Source organism: Megalobrama amblycephala, linkage group LG8 (assembly GCF_018812025.1).
Source record: "Megalobrama amblycephala isolate DHTTF-2021 linkage group LG8, ASM1881202v1, whole genome shotgun sequence".
NCBI classification, from domain to species: domain Eukaryota; kingdom Metazoa; phylum Chordata; class Actinopteri; order Cypriniformes; family Xenocyprididae; genus Megalobrama; species Megalobrama amblycephala.
The window spans coordinates 23,558,240-23,583,468 of NC_063051.1; the positions used below are offsets into that span (position 1 = coordinate 23,558,240).

The window sequence follows — 25,229 nt, forward strand, 5'->3', positions numbered from 1 at the left end:
GACAATGGCGAATAATGGCAGATGGAGCAATAATAACTGACATGATCACTGATATCATGATATTTTTAGTGATATTTGTAAATCGTCTTTCTAAATGTTTCGTTAGCATGTTGCTAATGTACTGTTAAATGTGGTTAAAGTTACCATCATTTCTTACTGTATTCACGGAGACAAGACTGTCGTTATTTTCATTTTTAAAACACTTGCAGTCTGTATAATGCATAAACACAATTTCATTCTTTATAAATCTCTCCAATAGTGTGTAATGTTAGCTTTAGCCACGGAGCACCATCAAACTCATTCAGAATCAAAAGTAAACATCCAAACCTGTGGCCATGTTTTCGCGAGTCGCGAAATACGTACCGATGAGTACATATCGCTGCAGTTTCGCTCTGAAATGTCCACTGAGTGGCGCTAAAAGCGTGTTCTGTTTTTTTTTTTTTTTTGCCGGAGCAGATAATAGGGTGAATGCGGTACGTTTTTATGACGTTGGTTTTTAGACAAATCGACTCCTCGTCTTAAGTCCAACTCTGTATGGGCTGAGCTTGATCATGGCCAAAAAAAGCGAAACGTATAGAGCCGGTTAAGCGACGCAAAGTCCAAAGTACGTTCGTTTACAAATCGGGCGCTCCGGTAAGAAGCGTTTTGAAGTCGTAACATCATATTGCGCGAGGAGACGCGAAAACGAGTCTTTATTCATCCATAATCCGACCCCGGCCGTCATCGAAACCGTGTGTGAAAATGAGCAAAAGTGCCCACGGGTACGTCTCTACTATGAGACCAGGTTGGCGATTAGACATGTTGCATGACGAACACTTTGTAAAGATCCATTTTGATGGTTATATTACTTGTGTGAACTTTGTTTATGGTGTTTAAGGCAAGCGCGAGCTCTTGGGGCGTGGAGCACAAGATTTAAAGGAGCCGCGTACCCTGAAGCAGCACATTTATAATGATAGGCAGTTAAAAGCTGAAACTTCACAGACACAGTCAGGGGACACTTAAGACTTATATTACATCTTTTGAAAACATGTTCTTCGGCACCTTTAATGAAATTAATACTTTTATTCATTAAGGATGAAATTAATTGATCAAAAGTGACAGTACATACAATTCTGTTACAAAATATTTCTGTTTCAACAAATGCTATTCTTTCTGTTCATCAAAGAATCATGAAAAAAAGTATCATGCTTTCCACAAAAATATGAAGCAGCAAAACTGTTTTCAATATTGATAATAATCATAAATGCTTCTTGAAATCAGCATATTAGAATGATTACTGAAGGATCACGTGACACTGAAGACTGGAGTAATGATGCTGAAAATTCAGCTATGAACACAGAAGTAAATTACATTTTACAATATATTTATTTTGTAATAATATTTCACAATTAATCTGCTTTTACTGTATTTTTTTGTCAAATAAATGCAGCCTTCATGAGCAGAAGAGACTTCTTTTAAAACATTTTAAAAATCATACCGACCCCAAACTTATGAATGATAGTATAATAATGCACAAAAATGCAAATCACCTGCGCCCCTTTGATCAGACTGAACAGAACAGATTTTGTACTTAAAAGTGAGACACCAGCTGTTCTGCACAGCTTGATAAGAAACCTTGAACAGTGTTTCATCTTCATCTCTTATCAAAAACACAACAGTGCAGTCAAGGTCAGAGTCCAAGTGCACAGAGAACGACATCACAACCAACAGAGACGATAGACTATAATAACGGTAATCTTTGACTTTGCAAACCTTACTAGTTAAATAAATTAGTAAGGCAAAAAGACCAAAAGGTTATTTTAGCAGAAGAATCATACTGATTTTGATTCATGAATAACTCTAGTAAGAGCAGCCAAAACCCTTTAAACTGGTTCTACTGCAGATTTTTGCATGGACTTGTAATTCTATTTCAGGCAAGACACCACAAAAAAAAAAAAAAAAAAAAACAAAAAACTAATAGATATAACCATACTTCCCCAGTTGATTATGTTAATAATTGCAAACATTTTTTTTACTATTAAAAATGCACTAATTAAAGGCACAATATGTTTTTTGGATTAAAATATCTAAGATTTTTGGATTAAAATAATCCAAGTAGTAGCCTGATCCCATGATTCAGCGAAATTAAGACGTCATCAAGCTACACCTTTGTTTTGAATAAGCGACCTCTAGAGGCGAAAACTACATAGTGTGCCTTTAAACATGCACTAAAATGCATACATTTCCAGGGGTTTTCATGGAGGGGATTTTGGATGTATCTTTTTGTCACTACATAAATCAGAAAATACTGTCAGCATCCATACAAAATCTCCATGTTTTAGGAATATAATGTTATATAAATTAGCAAATGATATATGAACAAATCCCTCTGTAAAAACCTTTAAAATATACAGTAGATAGGAATAAAACTGTTAGTTTGGTGTAAGTGCTGATGAAGTGCAGGAGAAAAATTAATTTGGAGAAAATGGCTTTTAAAGATATGTATTGTAATTGAAATACAGATGCATTTAGATAAAGTGCAATAAAATAAACACAAAAAAGTTTATTTTGGATGTTTTCTTTCCACTAGTCTGAAACAACACATTATGAAAAGCATTTTTCATAAAAAGCAGGTATTAATAAGTTATTAAAGCAGTAATAAAACATTATTTCCAAACAGTGAATGAAAAAAGGTTTTTGCCTGTAGTGTCTACGGTTGTAACTGACAGTACACAGATTTAATTTGTGCTTGAGAATCAGGAGTAGCCTTGATTGTAACAGCACATGTGAAAAAGCTAAAGCCACCCAACTGAAGCTGTCCCCAATCTCAGCATAATTGGCCTGATTTGTCGAGTTGCACGGCCAGAGAAGTGAATGGAAGTCATCAAACTTTAATGTACTGCTTTTAATATGCTCCCGAAGGAGCGACGAGTCTCTTTGGAATTAGACACCGTGTCCTAGACTCGCCAGCACACAGACCGGATGGAACGAGATGATTTTAAAGCACAGCATGCGGTTAGTCAATTACAAGTGAAACGCTCTGTGCGACTCTCGGTACGGAAGCACACAGGGTTCAACAAAGATCCGACCTGAAGTAAACAAAACCAAGCAAGCAGACGCAATCAATGGACCTTGGCAGTTCACACTTTAAAGCGCTCATTTCATAAACAATCAAATATTTCTTGATCCCAAAACTATTTCATTCTACTTCGAAAATATACTGTAAGGTAAATACCATTCCTAAACTAGAACTAACATTAACTAACAACCAGTAGCTTAATTACATGCAGCACAGCTATTAGTGATGTTCAGTTCATAAACAACTCATTATTTTGAGTCTGAGCTGGCTCACAAAACCAGCCTGAATGACTCATTCACAAATCAGACTAAATCAGTCCAAGCAGCACTCAAGTCAACAACTCTTTCAGTCATATTTGACCCACAGTGAGTCAAGATCAATTGTCACAGGTACATAAGTGATATTCAATTCATGAACAACTCATTTTTTAATCGTATCTTTTAAAATAATCAACTGAACTGGTTCGCAAAACCAACCTGAATGATTCTTTCACAAATCTGACAGTTATCTAGTCAACAACTCAGTCTCTTGTATTTGACTCACAGTGAGTCAGGATTGACTGTCCGATTCATAATGAGCAGCACAGCTACATTAGTGATTTTCAATTTGTGAACAACTCATTCTTTTGTGTTGGATGATTTCAAATAATCAAATGAACTGGTTCACAAAACCAGCCTAAATGATTTGTTCACAAATCGGACTGAATCGTTCCAGTGGCACTCTTTCAGTCATATCTGACTCAGTGAGTCAGGATCAATGTCGTAACGAGCAGCACATCGACATTAGTAATATTCAGTTTGTGAACGACTCATTCTTTTGAGTTGGATCTTTTAAAAGAATCAACTGAATTGGTTGGCAAAAACCAACCTGAATGATTCTTTCACAAAACTGATTGAATTGCTCAAAACAGTCAACTCAGTCTCTTTCACACATATTTGACTCACACTGAGTCAGGATTGATTGTCTGATTCATAATGAGCTGATTCGAAATGAGTAGCACATCTACAGTATATTCAATTTTGTGAACGACTCATTCTTCTGAGCCTGATCTTTTCAATGATCAATTGATCTGGTTCACAAAACCAATCTGAATGATTTGTTCACAAATTGGACTGAATCATTCCAAGCCGTATTCTAGTCCACAACTCAGTTATTTCTTCGGACATGAATCAGTGAGTCAGGATTGTCAGATTCGTAATGAGTAGCACAGCTATGTTACTGATATTTAATTCATAAATAACATTATTTTGAGTCTGATCTTTTAAAATAATCAACTGAACTGGTTGGCAAAACCAACCTGAATGATTCTTTCACAAATCTGACTGAATTGGTCCAACCAATCAACAACTCAGTCTCTTTCACACGTATTTGACTCACAGTGAGTCAGGTTCGATTGTCCGATTCAAAATGAGTAGCACAGCCAGGGGCGTCGTAAATGGGGAGAAAAGGATGACAGAGTGCATAGGGCCCTGGCGTGTGAGGGGCCCTCAACAATCCTGAAATTATTATAAATATTATTATACAATTGTGCGCATATACACTGTGTCTGCGCTATTTCTCTGTTTGCAGGCTTTGGCACACGTCTATGTAGGCGCCTCCTAAAAGCACAGCATGCATATAATTCGCATGATTTGATTGGTTGTCTAGAAACGTTGCAAAGCGCTAAATGGCTGTGAGGGAGACCAGACGCGCTGGACTCTGGAGTGTGGTGATCTTCGAATCGCGCCGGCGCCGCTCAAGCTAAGATCAAGCAAAAAGTAAACAGTAAGGGGAAATAATTCCTCATAAATTTCTTTCCAAAGAGACCAAGTGAGAACCTATATTGTTCGAGCAAGGTGACGGCGACCTATATGCCACTGTTTACGTTGTGCAAAGAGATGCTTGCTGAATGGGAGTCAGCATTTTCCTACATAATGAGAAACAACTTGTTTCTAAGCCGGTAATAAATGCTCTTATCGTTCTGTAAACACCGAAGTAACACGAAAAGTTTGTGACAAATCTTTAGAGATAAATTTAGCCTAAATATGTAAAACAATATGTAAACGATGTTTATGCTGATCTTGCATTATATTAATATGAGCAAACGTGGTCATATAATTTTAAGATATTGTGATGATAATAAACTAAAAAAATTATATCAAAAACAATTGAAAACATTAACACTCACAAAATCCAGGCAGCTATTGTTTACAAATCCAACACACTTTTAACATTTTACAGAAATGTCAAAAAATATTTAAAATACTGTATATAAAAATTGGCCATCTCAGTAACACTCATGAAAGATTAAAGTAATATCACAAGTGTTATTTTTAACTATTCTTAAACTATACACATTTTATGATAGCATAATATCAGACATGTAGCCTAATATACTGTATGGCTCAGGATAATGTCAGTCCTGTGTTCATCATGCTTGTAGAGGTACCTACAATTTTAAATAGTTTAGAAATATTGTAATGTTTTGGAATACAAGGCACAATGTCTGTTAATAAAACACAAAACTGACATTTTTATGTCTGGGTGGTCTATTTATAGCACAATTGTTACATGATATATAGTTATATAGTACAACTGTTTTTCTATCAGTGAGTGCTCTGTGTATAATTGTGCACTATTATTTAAAAAAATGTGACAAAATAAAAATATAATATATATATATATATATATATATATATATATATATATATATATATATATATATATTAAGGGGCCCCCACACACTGTCTTTGCATAGGGCCCACATCTATATTAGTGATATTCAATTTGTGAAAGACTCTTTCGTTTGCGCTTTTTTGAGCTGACTAATTATTCAAATCTTTTCACAGTCCAAATAAAAACACTTGCGCAGACATGTATATATCCTCTCTCTACTCACTTTTCATCTGTTCATCTATCTGATGCTCTTGTATAACCAAAGCCTGGCTGTTCTGACCTCTCTAACTCTGCCTTCTGTTGTCTGTTTCTTTCATTCTGTTCATTTCTCTCTCCATCCAACCATGCATGACAAGTGAAGAGTGAGCAACTACAGGAATGCAAAACGCACTATTTATATTGACAGCAATATCCTGGTAGAGGGCAGAATGTGGTAAATATCTATGACTGATTTATTAGAGCCATGAACGCTGTGAAGGCCGTCACCAATGTGAAGGTCTACCAATAAATCAGTTCACATACACTCTATAGAGCACATAGAGAAACAAACACACCAAAAACCTCGCCTTGAGATTAAATGCTCATTAAAATGGCACAAGGTCTCACACAAAAACTAATTAAATTTGAATATGAAAAGAAAGCTGCTCACGGTGATATGTGCATGGAAAAGAAAAACCTCTTTGGGAAGAAATTGCTCATTTCGAATCCCGTTTCAAACACAGTAGCTTGTCTTTGATTTGATTTATATCCGTTGATTTGCATTATAATTGAGAAATGCCATGTATTGCTCTTGATTACACATTGTACATCTGGCCAGAAGTGGAGCTTCTGCATAATTAAAAGAGAAGCATAAACAAAGCAAATGTGCAACCCTAAAAAACCCAATCAGCTGATCGTGTCTCGCTAATGTTTTGTTCCTGATGGTAGACAGGTGACGTACAGCTCCTCCGTCAAGCGTAAAGTTAAAAGAGAAACAGAAGAGCATTAGAATGAAATGAAAAGGATTAGGAAGACAGACAATTAGGACATGAAAATGAGAAAAGATGTTTCAAAGTTCCCTGGGAACAGCTCTGAAAAAGAGATTCAATGCCTTTCTTTTGGACTACAGATTAAAAGTGATTCAATAAAAGGAAAAAATGACTAAATCTCTTGTGTAAAGTTGACAAACTCAAAAGTGACCATATCTAAATGAGCATGATTTTTAAGTGCACTCAACACTGTAAAAAAGAATTGTTGGTTTAATTTAAAAAAAGTAAGTTACCTGGTTGCCTTAAAATTTTGAGTTCATTGAAATAAAAAATTTGAGTTAACACAATGAAAGCAATTGGTTTAATCAACAGTAACTCAAAATATTATGTTATCTGAACCACATTAATTACTGAAGTTAATTTGACAAAAGAAAAAATTGTTGTGATAACAAATCATGAAAATATTTTTTTACAGTGAAGAAAAAGTTGTAAAAAAAAAAACGTAATAACATGTTCTGAAATTGCTTTCCTTTTCATCTAACATCATGAGACCTTCATTTTCGAGAAAAAAAATGACCCTATAGGTCGTTTTTCAACCACCTTATTACGACCTATATTTACGTTTTAAAGTCATGCGCCCTCTAGCTGGCGTAAAAATAACGACGGTGTTGTATTAAGTCTGTCGTCATGAAATGTCGTATGACTGACGTTACCAATCAAAATGTGTGTTCATTTAAATGCAGTGTGGACTTTTTACACCATTTGTCCTATTTCCATTTGGCAAAACTCATTTATTTATTAACAACTACACCTACCCCATCCCTAAACATATCCTTAGTGATTTATAGTGCATATACACTTTATGAACACATGCGTTCCCTGGGATCGAACCCACGATCGCATGATCACATAATTGCACATTGTTATATACAGCAATGCTCTGCCAATTGAGCTACGCAAAACCCAAAATATGATGCAGATAAAAGGGAACAATGCATTCAAATGAAAGTGTCCTGTTGTCGATAGGGGCGCAACTTTAGCAAATGCTCCTATGGGTCATATTTCATGAATTAAAATGAAGTGTCCTGTTGTCGATAGGGGCGCAACTTTAGTAAACGCTCCTATGGGTCGTATTTCAGGGAAGTGACAAACGACCTATATAAGCGTATATAGGTCTGTTTGTCCATTTTCAGTCACCTGTCATAGAGACAGGTGATTGTGGCTACCAGGGCGGGCGAGAGCCGTGAGGGAACGGCGCAAGGCCGGTGGCGCGAGAGTTAACGAGCTACACCTAGGAGGCGGGAACCGGCGAACGTTCAACAAAACTTTAATATATAAATAAACAAATACAAAACGAAAGTAATGACGGCAGACACTCGCGGACGTCTGCCAGCCACACAAACATAATAAAACATAAAATAATATCCAGGCCTGGTCCTCTCTCGTCCTTCACTGTCGTCGCTCCTCCTTTTATGCTCCCGGAGCTCCTCCGTGAGAGACTCAAGGCCGGTGCGCCTCCCAGGTGTAGATCGTTAACTCTCGCGCCACCTGCCTCGCGCCGTTCCCTCACAGCTCTCGCCCGCCCTGGTCGACACATACCCCCATCACCTCTCGCAGGCCGGGGGGTACTCCCGAGACTGCGCTCTACTCCCCCCCAGGGCCTGTCTCGGCGGCCGCAGCACCTGGGGGTAAGGACAGACGAGACGAGAGAAAGGAGACGGAAGCAAGGGGAGCGACAGGATGAGAGAGGGGAGAGAGGAAAAAGAAAGAGAAAAAAAAATTCTGGGTCCGGTTCCCAGACACACTGCTGCTCGGTCCTCAGACTGCCGAGAGGCTTTTCCTTGCGGTGCCATGCGATGGCACTGGACGCTTGGTGGACGGCCCGATCCTCGACCGCCTCCTGGCGGCCGGCGATGGCTCCTCCGGCTGAGGGCAGCCGGCAGCAAGTCCCCCGTCCCCTGCTCCTCCCCTTCATGGCGGACGGCGGCGACTCCTCCGCTCCCTCCTGGACGGCAGCAACCCCACATCGTCCCAGGAGCACGGCATCCGGGTCTCCGTCCCACCTTTCACAAGGCTCCAGTACCACCGCCTCGGGCAGCCTCTTGCGGTCTTCACTCCCGCGCTGCCCGAACTCTGCAGCACCGCGATCCCCCTCAGCAGTGAGGGCTCTCCGACAGCATGTCCCTCCTTCCTCCCAGGTTTCAGCACCAATGTAACACAGTTCGTATGTACGGGAAGAAGGAGGCGGGAACCGGCGAACGTTCAACAAAACTTTAATATATAAATAAACAAATACAAAACGAAAGTAATGCCGGCAGACCCTCGTGGACGTCTGCCGGCCACACAAACATAATAAAACATAAAATAATATCCAGGCCTGGTCCTCTCTCGTCCTTCACTGTCGTCGCTCCTCCTTTTATGCTCCCGGAGCTCCTCCGTGAGAGACTCAAGGCCGGTGCGCCTCCCAGGTGTAGCTCGTTAACTCTTGCGCCACCGGCCTCGCTCCATTCCCTCACGGCTCTCGCCCGCCCTGGTCGCCACAGTGATCAACATTGAAATCAACATTCAACTGTCTTAAAGTGAATAACGTCTTCTGTATAGCTGAATTGAACTCATTTCATAATTGATTCATTTTTGATCTGAACTGAATCAACACAGAATTTACTTTTTCCAAGCTGCTTTACAGTAGAATTGAACTCTGTTTGCACCATCAATCATTACATTCCTGTTTATCAGTGTAAAGATGCTTTGAAACAATCTGTATTGTATAAAGCGCTATAGAAATAAAGGTGAATTGACTTGCCTTTTCACCGTCAAATCAATTCCTGATGGATAAAATCAAGTCTCATTATGAGTATTTTCACTGAGAAAAACGTCACAGTATGGAGGTAAAATTCATGTGGCTCCATCGGTTCTGTGGTCAATTGGGATGATTTTATGTTTGCCATGTTGTTTTTCCCAATACAAATGACATGATCTTACAGATCTTATAGCTTCTTCAGAAGGACAAATCAGTTTATAACTGTCTTCTCTGTAGCAGATGTGAGCCATGGTCACGGTCAAACCGCTAAAAATACATCTCCTCCTCTCTCGTTCGGTTTTCCTTGTCACGTCTTGTGTCTCTCCGGTTTCATACTGTGTCTTTCTTGCTTGAGGGGGGTGAGCTTCTAAAAGATTTATTCGTAGCTCGAGGGCTTGTGGCACCTTCGTCGCTTGTAGCCGTTTTCATACAGGACAATTTTTACATTTTCACTTTGAAAAAGTGATTTTGAACAAACTAAAACTTCAGCATGTGTTCCAGACATGAGTGATTGTCATCTTGAGCAGAGGTGTGCTGATCAGACACACAATTTTCACATGCTGAATGATGACAAAAAAGTCACAGAGAGCAAAACACCCTAGTAACCACGTAGCAACATGCTAAAAACAGATTTTGCAGAGGCAAACCCATTTACATGTTATACACAATTACATTGTTTATAGTCAACAAAGACTATTGGAGTATGTTTTACAAGAAAATACTGACTTTTTTACTTGAAAGTTTGGTTACACTTTATTTTGATGATACATTTCAGACATTATACTAACTTTGCAACTACATGTCAGTAGTAGACGTACATTAGTACATTAGTAGACTGTAGTAGATTATTATTAACCTCTTAGGTTAGGGTTTGGGTTAGTAGAATAAGTTGACATGTAATTGTAAAGTTACTTACTGTATAGTTAGTAGAATGTCTAAAGTGGACCATCAAAATAAAGTGTTACCGAAAAGTTTTGAGTTAATACTTTGTAATTATTTGTGAACATCAATTTTTGAGTGAAAATTGTTTCAAAGGAAATCCATTAAAATGTTATTTCAGTGTTCCTAAAAAAGTACATAAAAAATTCAGTACATAAAAAAGAAGAAAATTCTGTCATTATTAATTACGATATTTTGAACATTGGGGTTCAAACAATATTGGACCCCATTGACTTTCATTGTATGGGGAAAAAATACAGATTTCTTCATCTTTTGTGTTTAAGTAGAAGAAAGGAGGTAAGTAAATGAGTGAATGATGATGGAATTTTCACTTTTGTAAAACTGTTCCATGAACACACTCACACACACACACACACACACACACACACACACACACACACACACACACACACACACACACACACACATTCAAAGTGGCTTTCCAACTCACTCTCCTGACATACTGGAGATAATATCACTCCATATGAAAAGGTACAGAATAAATAGCACTTATTAAGATTTTGAGCAGGAGAGCAGGATATTTGATTCAGCCAATTTGGTGCTGAGTTTAATTAAATGCCTGAAGTAGTTAGGCTGCATCCCAATTAGCATACAATTATAGTATGTGAGAACAGGATTAGTGCATCTCAAATCAAAGTACACTGAAAATAATATGCCAAAGGTGTCCAGATGGTACACTATTTTAGTGGATTATTGAATTATACACCCATGCATGATTTTTGGGATAATATCGCCCACAGCTATATTGAGGAAATGTGGCAAGAAATGTGATGCCAAAATTGCCAGTGAAGTTTTAAAAAGTGTGAACTAAAAGTAAAATAATGAATTTCAAGGTAATATTAATGCAATTACAAACAGTATGCAACAAGTTGCAATTTTATGACATGGCAGAATTTCCCAGTAAAGACAGACTGTCAGAAGTATGTACTTGCTCAGAGAAGTACTTTATTTTAGTTAGTGTATATATACGAATATTGTTGCAGCTTAAGTTTTTTTTATCAAGCCAATTAGGTGTTTAAACACAATTAAACACACAAAAAATTTCCCAAAGCTATTATCAGAACACTTATTCCTAAAACCCAATTAACAATAACGTTTAATACCTGATCAATATGAGCTGAATGATCTTCATATTAAATATTGATCCTAAAAATGTATTAATACTGCTGAATTTTATTATTTCAAGATTAAAGACTTTTATTTGTCACATACATGGTTATATGGAGAGCATATGACCAGCAGTGAAATGTAAATCAGGTCCGCTCCAAGGACAATACAAATATTAATAGAAGTAAAAAGGTCAATAAATAAGAAAAGATATATAATTTTTGTTTTTTTTTAAATTGCTGTATTCAAGTGTCAATGTCAATATATTACTGATAATTAATTGAAGTCATATATAAGTTAAGAAACTGAGTTTGAATTTAGGAGCCTGATGGCCTGGGGGAAAAAGTTTTTATGACGTTTGATGTAACTTTAAACTTTAGAAGTAAATGAAAAACAATAAAGGATGAAAAATAATGATTTATTGTTAATAATGGCTTTTTATATGGCTATAATTGCACATTTTACAGTGGCACTTGAGATTAGATCATAAAGAAAATAAGTGTTATCGTCCATCTACTCTAAAGCAGCAGCTAATGGGGCTTATTTTGCAATGACACCTGATAGTTTCAGTGGTTAAACAAATGGTTTGGCTAAAAGGCACCTTGCACACATTCCTGTTCATTTTAATCTACATTGTTAATGAAGGTCTCAGCATGACACAGTATGGTGTCAAAAATAGAACATCTTTTTTAAACACATGGCTTGTGGCGGAGTCGTACTGCCGTGATGTATCGGTGCGGCACAATCAGTCTGGAGAGAGACAGACTGACACAGAAACAAAACGTGTGCAAGTGTTGCATTTTTATAAATCAATCATCTACATCCAATGTTATTTTCATAATATGACTTCTAATGTAAGCAAATAGGGAGTGTTGATTTCATGTTTACTTTAAAGGTGTAATTTGTCAATGTTAAAATAGCTTGTCTTAGCTTAATAGTGTCACGATCACCGTCAGTTCCTGTCAGTTCCCGGACTACATTTCCCATAATCCTCCCTTCCAGTCACATGCACACTCCACACCAATCACCTGCTGCCACATACAGCTTAGCACATTACCTGGACTATAAAAGACTCACACAATCACCACCACTGGGCGAAGTCTTGTTAAACTGTGTTACAATTCCGAGCGTTTATATCCTGTCTGCCTGTCTGTTTCCGATCCTGTCTGTTTACCCGTTTTCGATTCTCTGCTGCATACCTTTGGACTGTGTATTGTTTCCTGGACTGTGAATGATATCTGCCTGCCTCGATCTACTGCCTGTGCCCTGACTACGATTCTGCCTGTCCCTTGCTATTCCTGTTTGCTCCTGTTTGACCCTGCCTGTACGACCACGCTCACCTTTAATAAAAGCTTGCAATTGGATCCCTGCCTGAGTCCAGCTCCGTTACAAATAGTTAGAGTCATTGTAAGAAAGACATTTGTAGGATGAATTTCCAAAAAGTGTAACTCTGTGATGCTTTCAAAACATTGATCAGCTGGTTTGAGCAACCTGACACAGGAACATTAGCTCAACCAATGGTGTGAGTTTTGGGGCGGGACTATCTGTTTGTCCATTATTTGTGCAATTCCATTTAGCATAAATTACACACTTTACCTTTAAATACTAAAATGAAAATAAAGTTACTAAACATAAAAATAAGCAAAATTACAATAAAATGAAAGTTACATTATTAATATTTTAGTGAAGAAAAATTGAATAAACCTCCACTCTGTGTGTGTGTATATGTATATGTATATATATATATATATATATATATATATATACATATATATAGTACTGTGCAAGTCTTACACTGTGTCTAAAAGACAATAGAACCCATTATAATCAGTGATATTGTCTACACTGGATGCGGTGCAACACGACAACAAATTCCTGACAGTAAACGGATTCCCCGTTCTATTTCTGACGTAGTCCAAGTGCTTTACAACGGTCGGTTTGTCGCATTCAGTGTAGACAGCTTTTAGCTGTTGCGGAGCGGTGCGTTGTGATGCGACAAGTCACGTCTGGTGTAGACACAGTGTCAGGCCACCATTAGATGTTTTAATGGCCATCCATATTCATTTTTTGGTCTTTATTATGATACAAACAAAAAATACTTTACGCAAAAATCAGTATTTAGTGTGACCTCCTGGACTTCTTCCAGTTTCTCAAAGAAGAAAATCTAAGAAACTTCTTATCAGATTTTGAAAGTTTTCTTGGTCTTCCAGTCCTTTTCCATTCCATTTAGGTTTAAGAGAGCCAAGTTTCTGCTATTGCTCAAGTGTAAGTGGAGGTCACTAAATACTTGCCACTATAGCCTTTAGAAGCTGGGATTTTTTTCCAGATTTTTTCTGTTTTTTAATACTACATGCAAATTTCCTGTAATATATATATATATTGTTTATATATATATGTATATATTATAATGTTAAAAAAGATTTCTATTTATCAAAGTATCCTGGAAAAAATTTTGAGCAGTAAATCAGCATATTAGAAAGATTTCTGAAGAATCATGTGACACTGAAGACTGGAGTAAATATGCTGAAAATTCACAAAAATAAATTACATTTTACAGTATATTTACATAGAAAACAGCTATTTTGAATCATAATAATATTTCACAATATTACGTTTTTTACCTTTTTTTGGTCAAATAAATGCAGCTTTGGTGAGCAGAAGAGACTTCTTTCAAAAACTTTAGTAAAATCTTACCATCCTCAAACTTTTGAACGGTAGTGTATACATATATGCGACATTGGCCTACATAAACGTAAAAGTATTGTGGACTTTATAATACATTAATTAAAGGGTTAGTTTACCCAAAAATGAAATTTCTGTAATTACAGTAAGTACTCACCCTTGTTTCGTACCAAACCCGCAAGACCTTCTTTCATCTTCAGATTCACAAATTAAAAATATTTTTGATGAAATTCTTTTGTTATCCCATAGAAAGCAACGCAATTACTATTGTTCAAGGTCCAGAAAGGTATTAAAATCATCGTTAAAATAGTCAACATGACTACAGTGGTTCAACCTTAATGTTATGAAGAGACGAGAATACTTTTGTGCGCAAAAACAAAACAAAAATAACGACTTTATTTACATTATTTCTTCTCTACCCTGTCCGACTTGTATACGCAGTGAATGCAGTTCAGTGCTTCCATGTTTATGCCTGAACGCCGGCTCAGTATTGGCTGGCTCCTGTGTTGTGGTGCTCACATGAACAGCTTTGGCTAATACTGAGCCGACGTTCAAACTGCATTTACTGTGCCAGCTGCGTACGAAACTGACATGGTATAGAAGAGATTGTTGAATAAAGTCTTTATTTTTGTTTTTGCGCATAAAAAGTATTCTTCTCGCTTCATAACATTAAAGGTCCCGTTTTTCTTGTTTTTGTGAAGCTTTGATTGTGTTTATAGTGTGCAATATAACATGTGTTCATGTTTCGCGTGTAAAAAAACACAGTATTTTTCACATAATTTACTTATCTGTATACCGCTGTTTCCACTGTCATAAAAACGGGCTGATGACTTCCTTGCTCTATGAAGTCCCTCCTTCAGAAATATGTAACGAGTTCTGATTGTGCCAGCGGTTCCTGTGTTGTGATTCGACAGCAGTTTAGCGCATCTTGCCCGGAAAGGTCACGCCTCTTACCATAACGTGGAGATGCACGCGCTCAGTGTTATTGTAAACATGTCTTTAATTTTACCCTATCAATTTCAGCCGGAATCAGACCCGGTGATTGGACTGCGGGATGAAAATAACAGCGTTTCGACGACATGGCGACAAACACACTCTACAAACGCAGCTCTTGTGTATTCCTGTGGGCGGAGGTTAGTCAAAAAACTGTTTTAGTGACGTCATTAAAGAAGGAAGTAGAGGGATGTAGTCCAAACTGGCCGTTCGATGTAGGCAACTTCTGTTAAATAAAATATCTCGTTTGGCATTGAACTTTGAGCTTTAAAATTTTACAGATTTTATTTATACTCTAACAACAACATTACACACTAACTAAAGTTTGAAACATGGGATCACGAAGAACGGGACCTTTAAGGTTGAACCACTGTAGTCACGTTGACTTTTTTATCAATGTCTTTACTACTTTTCTAGAAATTGAAGGACGGTAATTACATTGCTTTCTGGGGGGATAAAAAAAAACATCTTAATTTGTGTTCTGAAGATGAACAAAGGTCTTACAGATTTGGAACAACATGATGGTCAGTAATTAATGACATAAATTTCATTTTTGGGTGAACTAACCCTTTAACTCGATTATGAATAACTTCATATATTTCGGAGCACAAACCATGCAGCAGCTGCAACTGATGTGATAGGAACAACCTCACTGCAAAACAACAAACTGAGCTACTGAAGAAATCTGAGCTGTACTGGAGCACTGTTCGGAAACACAGTGGAATAAACTTTTTGAGCTTGTAACTAAATTATGTATTTACCAGACAAATCCTCTCTTTCTACCTTCTTCAAAAGTGTGATTTTTCATTCAGTGCTAATTTGAGAAAGACAAACAGCTCGGGGCTTTCAGGACAGCCTGCTTGACATTTTCACAGCTTCAATTATTCACACTTTTGACAATACAGCCGACAGCCCAAAAGGGTACCGCAGCTAAATGAATAGAGCATGTTATTTTCTCTTTTCTTTTCTTTCTTTTTTTTTTGTGTGTGTGTGTCAGTTTTCTCTTTCCTGCTCATGTCCTTCTTTCTGTCTGTCTAGTATAAATTCCTCCTCAAAATATGGGCCATATAGAAAGGTCAGAATCACCATATTTCACCATGTGTCGGTACAGTATGTACTTTGAGTAACGCAGTGGCACAATATAACAGGACATGTGCTGTGTTTTTCTTAGCTATAAAAATCAGTTCATTACATCCATAATTCCATTTCTGAGTGCAATGAGAGATGCAAGATACAATAGTAGCCTACAACAATGAAAAAATATAGCATTATTTATGGTCTAAATGAAGTTGAAAATGAGAGTCATTTCAGATTCTGGCACAGTTTCACTGTGATATAAAAGATTATGAAGATAAACATGTTTTTCTTTTGGAATAATGTGCAAAGAGGGATTGACCAGTAATGTCTGTATAAAAAAAATAAACTGGTTTAGCTTCGATTTCTTGTTGCCTATAAGCAAATTTCACCATGGCATATTGTCTTTTTGTTCTTCTATCTAATTTTCCCATCTACAATCTCTCTCACACAGCATAGCAGGGGTTTGTAAGGAAAATTATGTCATAAAGAAAACAGAACAGAGAGTTTTTTGCATCTCTCTCTCTCTTCCCGATTGATGCAACACTGGGAAATCAGGCAGTCGATCTACAGAACAGCTCGTCTTCATTTCTGCAGATATTCAATACAAGGAAGTGCATGAATAATGTAGAGGCCAGCGACGCTCTGCTTTATCAGCGGGCCGCTTCTGTCCAGATAGTGTTATAGTCACAATGACACGTCCTTCACTTTTACACACAGCAGTCTTTCATGGGCAATTAGGCCTATTTGTCCTCACGTATGTAGGTTAGAACCATCAGAGCTGTGATTTGTTTTATATAAAAATCACTGCTGGGATTTAGAAGGTCATTTGAAATCTAAAATAGCTTGAGGAGAGTGTTTTCTCCGGGGTTTGAATGACACACCAGAGAGAACAGTGACATTTCGGAATTAACGTAGTGAAAGTCTTTTCTGCTGATGGATTTAACGACATGACGCCTGAAAACAAAAACACAAAGCTGATTCACTGACGTCACCACGGCTCTGCTACAAAACCTACTGAGCTCCTTCACTGCCTTCTCAGACTCATCAGCTGAAACAGAACCTCAGAAATCAAATCAAAGCAAATCAGCATATTAGAATGATTTCTGAAGGATCATGTGACACTGAAGACTGGAGTAATGATGCTGAAAATTCAGTTTTGATCACAGGAATAAATTACATTTTACAATATATTCACATTGAAAACAGTTATTTTAAATTGCAATAATATTACTGTTTTTACATTATTTTTAATCAAATAAATGCAGCCTTTTTGAGCATAAGATACTTCTTTCAAAAACTTTTTAAGAAAAAGCCTACTAGACACTTTGGTGGGTTGAATTTTATATATAATATATACATTTTCAATTGTAGTTTTTAAAAAGGAAATAATAAACTAAGTGCAATGTAATGTTGTCAAAAATAGCGATTTTTCGATATCGATACTGAAATATCTGAAACGCTTCCAATACTTATTTTCCGCAGAATAGATACATGATACCAGCTGTGCTTTCTCTCTCTCTCATCTCTCCGACAGCGAGTTGACACACAAACCGCCTCCCCTCACTCACTCGTTTCATTTGCACCAGATGAATATTGTTGGTGTTACAAGGCTTGAAATTCGCCATGGGATTGCGCATATTGTGCATAATTTTACTCATTCCCGCAGATCTTGTGATCACACCCAAAGTGCGCAAACATAAAGACGCTTCTCAGCACTAAATTGAGTTCCTTTTCACTGATTATGGTGCTTAAACAGACAAATACACACAAAATAATGTCTGAATACTGGTCTTGGTGAGTATTCACATAAAGACAGAAAGTTATGTTTTAAATTAATGTAAACAGTTGAGAAAGGAAATGTATGTGTAACAATAAAATAGATCTGTGTGTCAGGTCTTAAAGTGACAGCAGCCTAATAACCTGCTGCTAAATTATGAGATAATATTAAAATATCTACATGGCAGTTTTCCCCATTGTATTGATGTCAAAATTGTGGCCAGTGAAGTTGCTGAGCGCCTAGTAATTTTGGAAAACCACTACACAGCAAAATCTCCAGAGTTAAATCAACTCTGCTCAGAGTTCATATGGTCCCTCTCTAAATAGTGTTAAAATAACACTGAAGCAGAGTTAAAGTTAATGAGACAATTAAACAATTAATGAAGGGATGATTGTGAATTAGTGATGAACACCTGCTGTTAACAAGCAGAATCACTGAAGAAAAGAGAAACGCAAGAACTGTAACTGACTTCAGTCACAACCTTATTAATTGCTTCATTATCTCATTAACTTTAACTCTGCTTCAGTGTTACTTTAACACTATTTAGAGAAGGACCATATGTACTCTTAGCAGAGTTGATTTAACTCTGGGGATTTTACTGTGTAGCCACAGTGGCTGGTGAAAAAAAAGTTAATGTCAAGCCCTGTATATAACTAATATTTAAGAAGAAGTAGAAGTAGCTCAAGGTCCCTTTACATAGTGCTATACAATACATTTGCAAACCCACATACACAATACAAACACATAAGGCCACATATAGCCACAATATCTAAAATACATATTAAATAGATATGTTTTTAGTCTTGAAGGTAGACAAAGATGATATATTATGAAGTGTAAGGGGTAATGAATCCCATAATTTAGGAGCATTAACACTAAATGACCTACCACCATTTAACACTGAATATTAATATGTATATATTTAAAATAATTATATTTATTAATAATAATCTTAAATTAAGCGTTTCCACTGAAAGCATTGCATTGCACTCTGGTGTTTGCCTTCTCTGCAAAAGAAGCATGCAATAATGACAAAATTTAACAAAATTAGGTATTTATTGGAGACAGCCTTCATGCTACCAATGAGATTGTGTCTGTGATGCTTAAAATGTATTGGAATGGCATTGTGGCACACATTAATTTGACCAATATTTCAGCCATTTTATCATCGCCAACCTTCAATAAATAATTTTTTTTAGAGGTTAATGTGTGTGAACTTCATGTACATGTACATGTTTTTTGTTTCTAATAATAAACAACATTGTAGCAATACCATTATATGTATAAACTTATTTTGCCAAAACAGGCAATGCAAAATGTCACTGTGTATTTATAGTGAAGCTCACAGCTGATTGGTCTGCGATTAGTGAACATTCTTTGGTGACGTGCAGCCTTGACTCTTCCAGGGTTCACGGCCTCAAAACAAGACATCAGTCGCTTCTAGTTCAGCTTCTTATTTTTCTTTTTAGCACAAGAGCATATTGAGGCCGCTAAAGCAGTTAGATGGGGCTTATTCAGGCCAAGAAAAAAAGCATCCACACATACACACACATGCTTACTGAAATAGTGCTGCTAAAGTGAATGTTAATTTGGTGGCATAAAGACACAGCTGGTACTGCGAGACGCGAACATTGTGTCACATTTCAGCAGCGAGCGCGCACACAGAAAGAGCTCTCAGCCTGAGCCCTGTTTAAATATGAGTAAGCGCTATTGAAAAGGCTATTGATCTGGCTATGATTAGCAGTCCATTCATGGCCTTTGCTGTGGCTGTTGGCCCTCGCTCCCTTATTGACTCGCCGTGATGGACTGACTTCGGCCCATTCAAGAGAAGCCTGTCTGTGTGTTCACAATGGCAGACTGAGATAAGATAGAAACTTCACTGATGTTTGAGGGGTTTCCATTGATAAGATTGTTTGGAGGTTTCTAATGAAAGCCAGAGTCAATGTTTGTGTGGCCATCATTAATATAAAAGCAAAACTTAACAAGTCTAGAGTGGATGTAAGACAAAGTACTACAAATCTAAGCATTTAGTGTTGAGTTTAGAGCATGAAAGAGATATTGTGCTCTAAACTGAATGCACAAATTAATTTCAACATTTACTTGTTTGAAATCTCAAACTTTAAAGCCAATTTAACATGAGCTGACACCTCGTCTCTTTTCCAAAACCTAGTGATGCACCTACATAGGTAACATAATTATTATTAAAATAATGTTAAATAAAGTTTTGATTTTAGGCATCATGAACTAAAAATAAAAAGCATTTATTAAACTAGGCTAATGTTAATTTATAAATACACTATTGTTTATTGTTAATACATATTTGTTCATAATACATTAGCTAATGTACATTTAATTTATATAAATAGTATTAGTATGTAGAAATTAACATTAATCAAGACTACTAATTGCTGTAAAAGTATAGTTCATTATTATTTAATTTTAACCACTGAATTAATGTTAACATGCAGAAACTTATTGTAAAATATTACCATAATAATTGTATTGCCTTCTAAGAAACCTTTATTTGATCAAAATTTATAGCAGCATTACATGCATTCTTCAGAATGCATTTTTATGTGAATATGATTATTTCAGTAATGAAAATTCAGTTATCATTAAAAATGGACCATATTACCCAGTATTTGTGTACAGTAACTTCATATATCTTCATATAATCATAACTCTTTCCCCCTTCGCTTCATGTGAAATGCTATTTGTATGACACACATTTGCTGCCTATGTAGAGCGCTCCAAATCTGTCACATATGAGGCCCCATTTCAGTTAAGATGCCATGTAGATGGTAGACAGCAATGCAGAGTCCTAGCATTTCATTTTCATTGATCGCATCTGGATACTCAGCTACGGTCAGTGAAGTTGCAAAAAAAGAGAAAAGAATAAGAAAAATGGATTAAATAATCTTAACTTTGTAGACTAAGGGCCGGTTCACACAGTAAAAATGCAAAACACAGGTCAGTGGAACGAAAAAAGCGCAAAGTCTACAGACGCATTTTTAAAAGTTGAACTGCTTTTAACTTGAGCACCGCATTTTTAGAATGTGGTGTCAAGAGCCAGTTGTGTCCCAAATGACGCACTAAACACTATGCAGTTGAGTGCATGAAGTGTCCAAAATTCCACACTTTTTTCGGTTAATTAAGTGCATCAAGCTGATATTTAAACTGCAATTTTTTTATTTGGAATCTTCAGTGTGAACACTATGTGAACTCTCTATTTATACTACAAAACGGCATAGAACAGTGCATAAGTACATGAATTGGGATGCACCTGTTGCAAAAGACGTGAGCGCAACAGTTAAAGACATACGTATAGGTTGTGTTTACATTGAAAAAAGATGGAAAAGTAGCACAGTGGACGGCCACTAAACATGCACTTCTAATGTGCCGTACAGCATGTGTTGTATACTGTGTAAACTGTTTATTGTGTAATCTGTTGGATTATTGTCTTTGTACAACATATACTGCTTTGCTGATATGTGGTATGCAAAATGGCCTTTCTATATATTATTGTTGTGCCTGTATAGAGTTGAATTATTGCCAGGACCTGTAGAGAAATGTAATTTAATTCTCCCATGTCTGGACTGAATGACTTAAAGTGAACTTGAAGGTGAACGTGTATTTGCAAATGTTTGTGCAAAAGAAACTAACTAACTAGCTGAGAATACTTTACAATAAGGTCTCATTTGTTAACACTAGTTAATGCATTTAATAACACAGTATTTATTAACCTTTGTTAATATTTGTTAATAAAAATGTTCACATTCATGTTAGATCACAGTGCATTAACTGATGTTAACTTTTGACCTTGTAGAGATTAACATAAAGAATAATAAATGCTGTATAAGTATTGTTCATTGTTAGTTCATATTAACTAATGTTTTTAACTTATGATACCAAATCAAACCTTACTGTAAAGTGTTACCAAATAATATTGTTGCAATATTATGCTGCAATAATTTAAATAAAAAAAAAACATTACTATATTTTTAAAACAGCAGAAGCTGAAAAATTATGCATTGCAGTATAAAATGCACTGAGAAATGCAGCAAAAGCCAAGATATCTAGGTCTTCTGTGAGTTGCTAAAACAGTGCACGCAAATGTGCCCAGAGAAGAATCAAGTATTTGCCAAGCCATCAGCCTGTTATAGAGCAGCATCACAGATGACAGTCACTGCGACAGATAAAACTAAAAGCTAACACAACAATCTGAGCAGATTTGTTGTATTTTTAAAGATGTTAAAAGGATAGACATTAGTTATGCAACACAGTGATCAATTTATAGAGTTATAAAAGTTGAGGACAAACTTTCTGATGTAAACGTCATGCATAGAATGACAAAAAAGGGGCATTTTGCAGAAAGTTGAAAGGTCAGAATCGAATAAATGTAGCTTAGGTGGGCAGTTACCAGAAACAAGAACAAGAATGATGGAGCTGGAAGCACAAACAAAACAAGAGCTGAGCTGTAGCTTACAATCTGCTCTATTCATTATCTTAAAGGTGCCTGTATGACTAGACTAAAATTGTGACTCGGACACAAACAATTGAATGAAACCATCACTAGCTGCAACAGCTTCATTCACATCTGATGATACAGTATGTCAGAGAACAGTCAGGCCGCTTCTAGTGGACAATTCAGATTTAACAAAAAGGCATTTGCAATGGCTCATTTTAAATGAAATATGAAAAATACAGCACGAATAATAATTATATTGACCTCCTGAGATGATCAAACTCCTTTTCTGACAGAATCAAGCCCTATTTTGCTTCTTGTTTGTGGAAAAAGGCATGTCAATGTGTAAAACTGTACTTATTTCAATTCATACAGCGCTTTTTAAATTCATACAACACAAACATTTTACTTTGGACTTAATTAAAACTATTCTTGACCTCCTTGGAGAAATGTCACGATCCAGAGGTCAGAAGACAATCTGAACCCAAACTTCAGCCTACAATCAATATCTGTGATTCACCAGCAGATACACAACAGGAATTAATTTGGCTGCTAGCTTTCTTAAACAGCTCTTTTGTCATTTAATAAAGTTCAAGTCGACTGAATACTAGGCTAGAAAGTCATTTAAAACTAGAGCAAAACCAACAATTATCACTAATGCTGTTATCACCACCGGGCTGTGTTTAAACCCATATATAGGCTGACTGACAGTATTCACAATTTCCCTTCAGTTAGCGCTTATTAGGTCAAATGCATCAACTACGCGACACTCAAACGTTTGATAGCTTCGTGGCTGTGTCTCAAATCATAATTAACGCACTACATAGTATTTGCGTTCCGTGCAGCAGCACATCATAGCAGCGTTTCGCCTCAAAACGGTCCAAGTAGTCTAGGTAGTCAGCTGACTAGGTTTTGAGTCACAGCCCAAGCCCCTCACACTGTGTTCCGGCTCATCAGACAGAAACACACGGGTACACTTACAAAACAACCGCAAAACACACATACTGGCACATACCTCAACTCAAACAGCATACAGTAAATGCCGCGACAGGTTCTGATGTTCTAATATCTGACCTGAGACTAGAAGGTTCAGCAGATCGAGGAGTTTTACCTCAGATGTTCGGGTGACTGTCTTCCGTCGCTCTTGAGAAACATTAAACTTCCCAGCACCGCTCTTCGTCTCAATGTGAGCTCAGGTCTGGTGGTGTGCGAGACAGAGCGCGCGCGTGTGATTATCAGAGGAAACACGTTGCATTTCTCCTTAAAATCACTTTATCTCCGGCGAACGCGAAAACGAGCCACTCTGATCTTCATCACTGCGAGATTCATCCGCGAGGGGAGCAACACAAACACTGAGAGGAGAGAGAAAGGTCTGTGTGTGCGTGTGTGTGTGTATGTGTGTGTGTGTGAGTGAGAGAGAGAGAGAGAGAGAGAGAGAGCTTCCACAACTAGATCAGCACCACGGACAGCGACACCCTTTCATTCAGCTTTGAGACATTTAGCAAGTAAATAAAACATGTTAGACGTGTTACGTATTATATATAAAAAAAACTTTTTTCTTTCCTATAATTAATAATCTTCAAATCTTTAAAAGCTTGCTAATAATATACTTTTAAAAGAATAGTTCACTCAAAAATTAAGTCACAGCCATGTTGTTTTCAAAACCCGTAGCCTATGACTTTCGTTCTTAAGTGAAATGCAAAAGATTTCCTATTTATACATCTAAATTGGACAGCAATTTATGCTTCCAAATTCCAATAAAAGGAAAAAAGGGGAGAAAACACTAAAAATATAATAAAAGTGGTTCATACAACTCTAAAGTCTTCAGAAGTCATAGCTTTGTGTGAGAAATTTATTTATTTTTAAGCCCACTAAATATTTTTAAAAGAAAACTAAAAACGTATTATTATTTACATTATTATTTAGTTTTAATATCCATCTTTTATGGATTTTATGTGTACTATTTTTATCCTATTATCCTTATAAAGTGGGTTTAAATTTAATCTAATGTTATATTAATTATGGTATTTTTTATTTGTTTTCATGTAAAGTTCTTGGTACTTATTGTAAAACTTTTTATGGTAAAGCAATTTGAGCTGCATATTATTGTGGTATAATCTATTTTACATAAACTCCTCCCTGAATGACAATACAAAACGAACTGTAGTGTGGTTGAAGTTAGAAGATCAAGAATTACATTTTCTTAATAAGAAAATCTAATAAAACAATAAAACAAAAACAGCGGTTGGTCACTTTACATGTCAATCAAATGGTCTCTTCCTGTTTTTAAGTGGGTTGTTCTGAGACAGAATAATCTGCAATGTGTACCAAAATTGATGCTGATATTTATAATTCAGATTACATGAGACTAACAGACCAATGACAGAAGGAACAGGAGGAACTCTATCACAGGACAGAAGCAGGAGCATTATGTTTGTACATGTTAAGACTGAATCAAACTGTTACACAAGGGACAGAACATTCTTGTCCAGACAGACTGGTGTTAAAATACTGATAATAGTTTATTCTGGATATTCAGTTGCATTGAATCAGAAACACACCGTCTCATCTTTATTTTCCTGTGTAGAAGCAAGTAGGTCGGTGACGCGTCACATACACGGATGTCTTCTGGGAGGAGATGTTGGGAATGATATGTCAGCCGTGATCTGAAGAGGTGAGTGAAGCGT

The 25,229-nt window shown here is 36.7% G+C and overlaps 1 protein-coding gene across 1 annotated transcript in view; it reads right to left on the minus strand.

Annotated features, from left to right (window-relative positions):
• dlgap4b (discs, large (Drosophila) homolog-associated protein 4b) overlaps positions 1-23,900 on the minus strand; it is a 165,767-nt gene extending 141,867 nt beyond the window's left edge. Inside the window, 1 exon segment of the mRNA XM_048200137.1 lies at positions 23,654-23,900. The gene's annotated coding sequence lies outside the window, so the exon portion shown is untranslated.
• Positions 23,901-25,229: the final 1,329 nt, after the last annotated feature.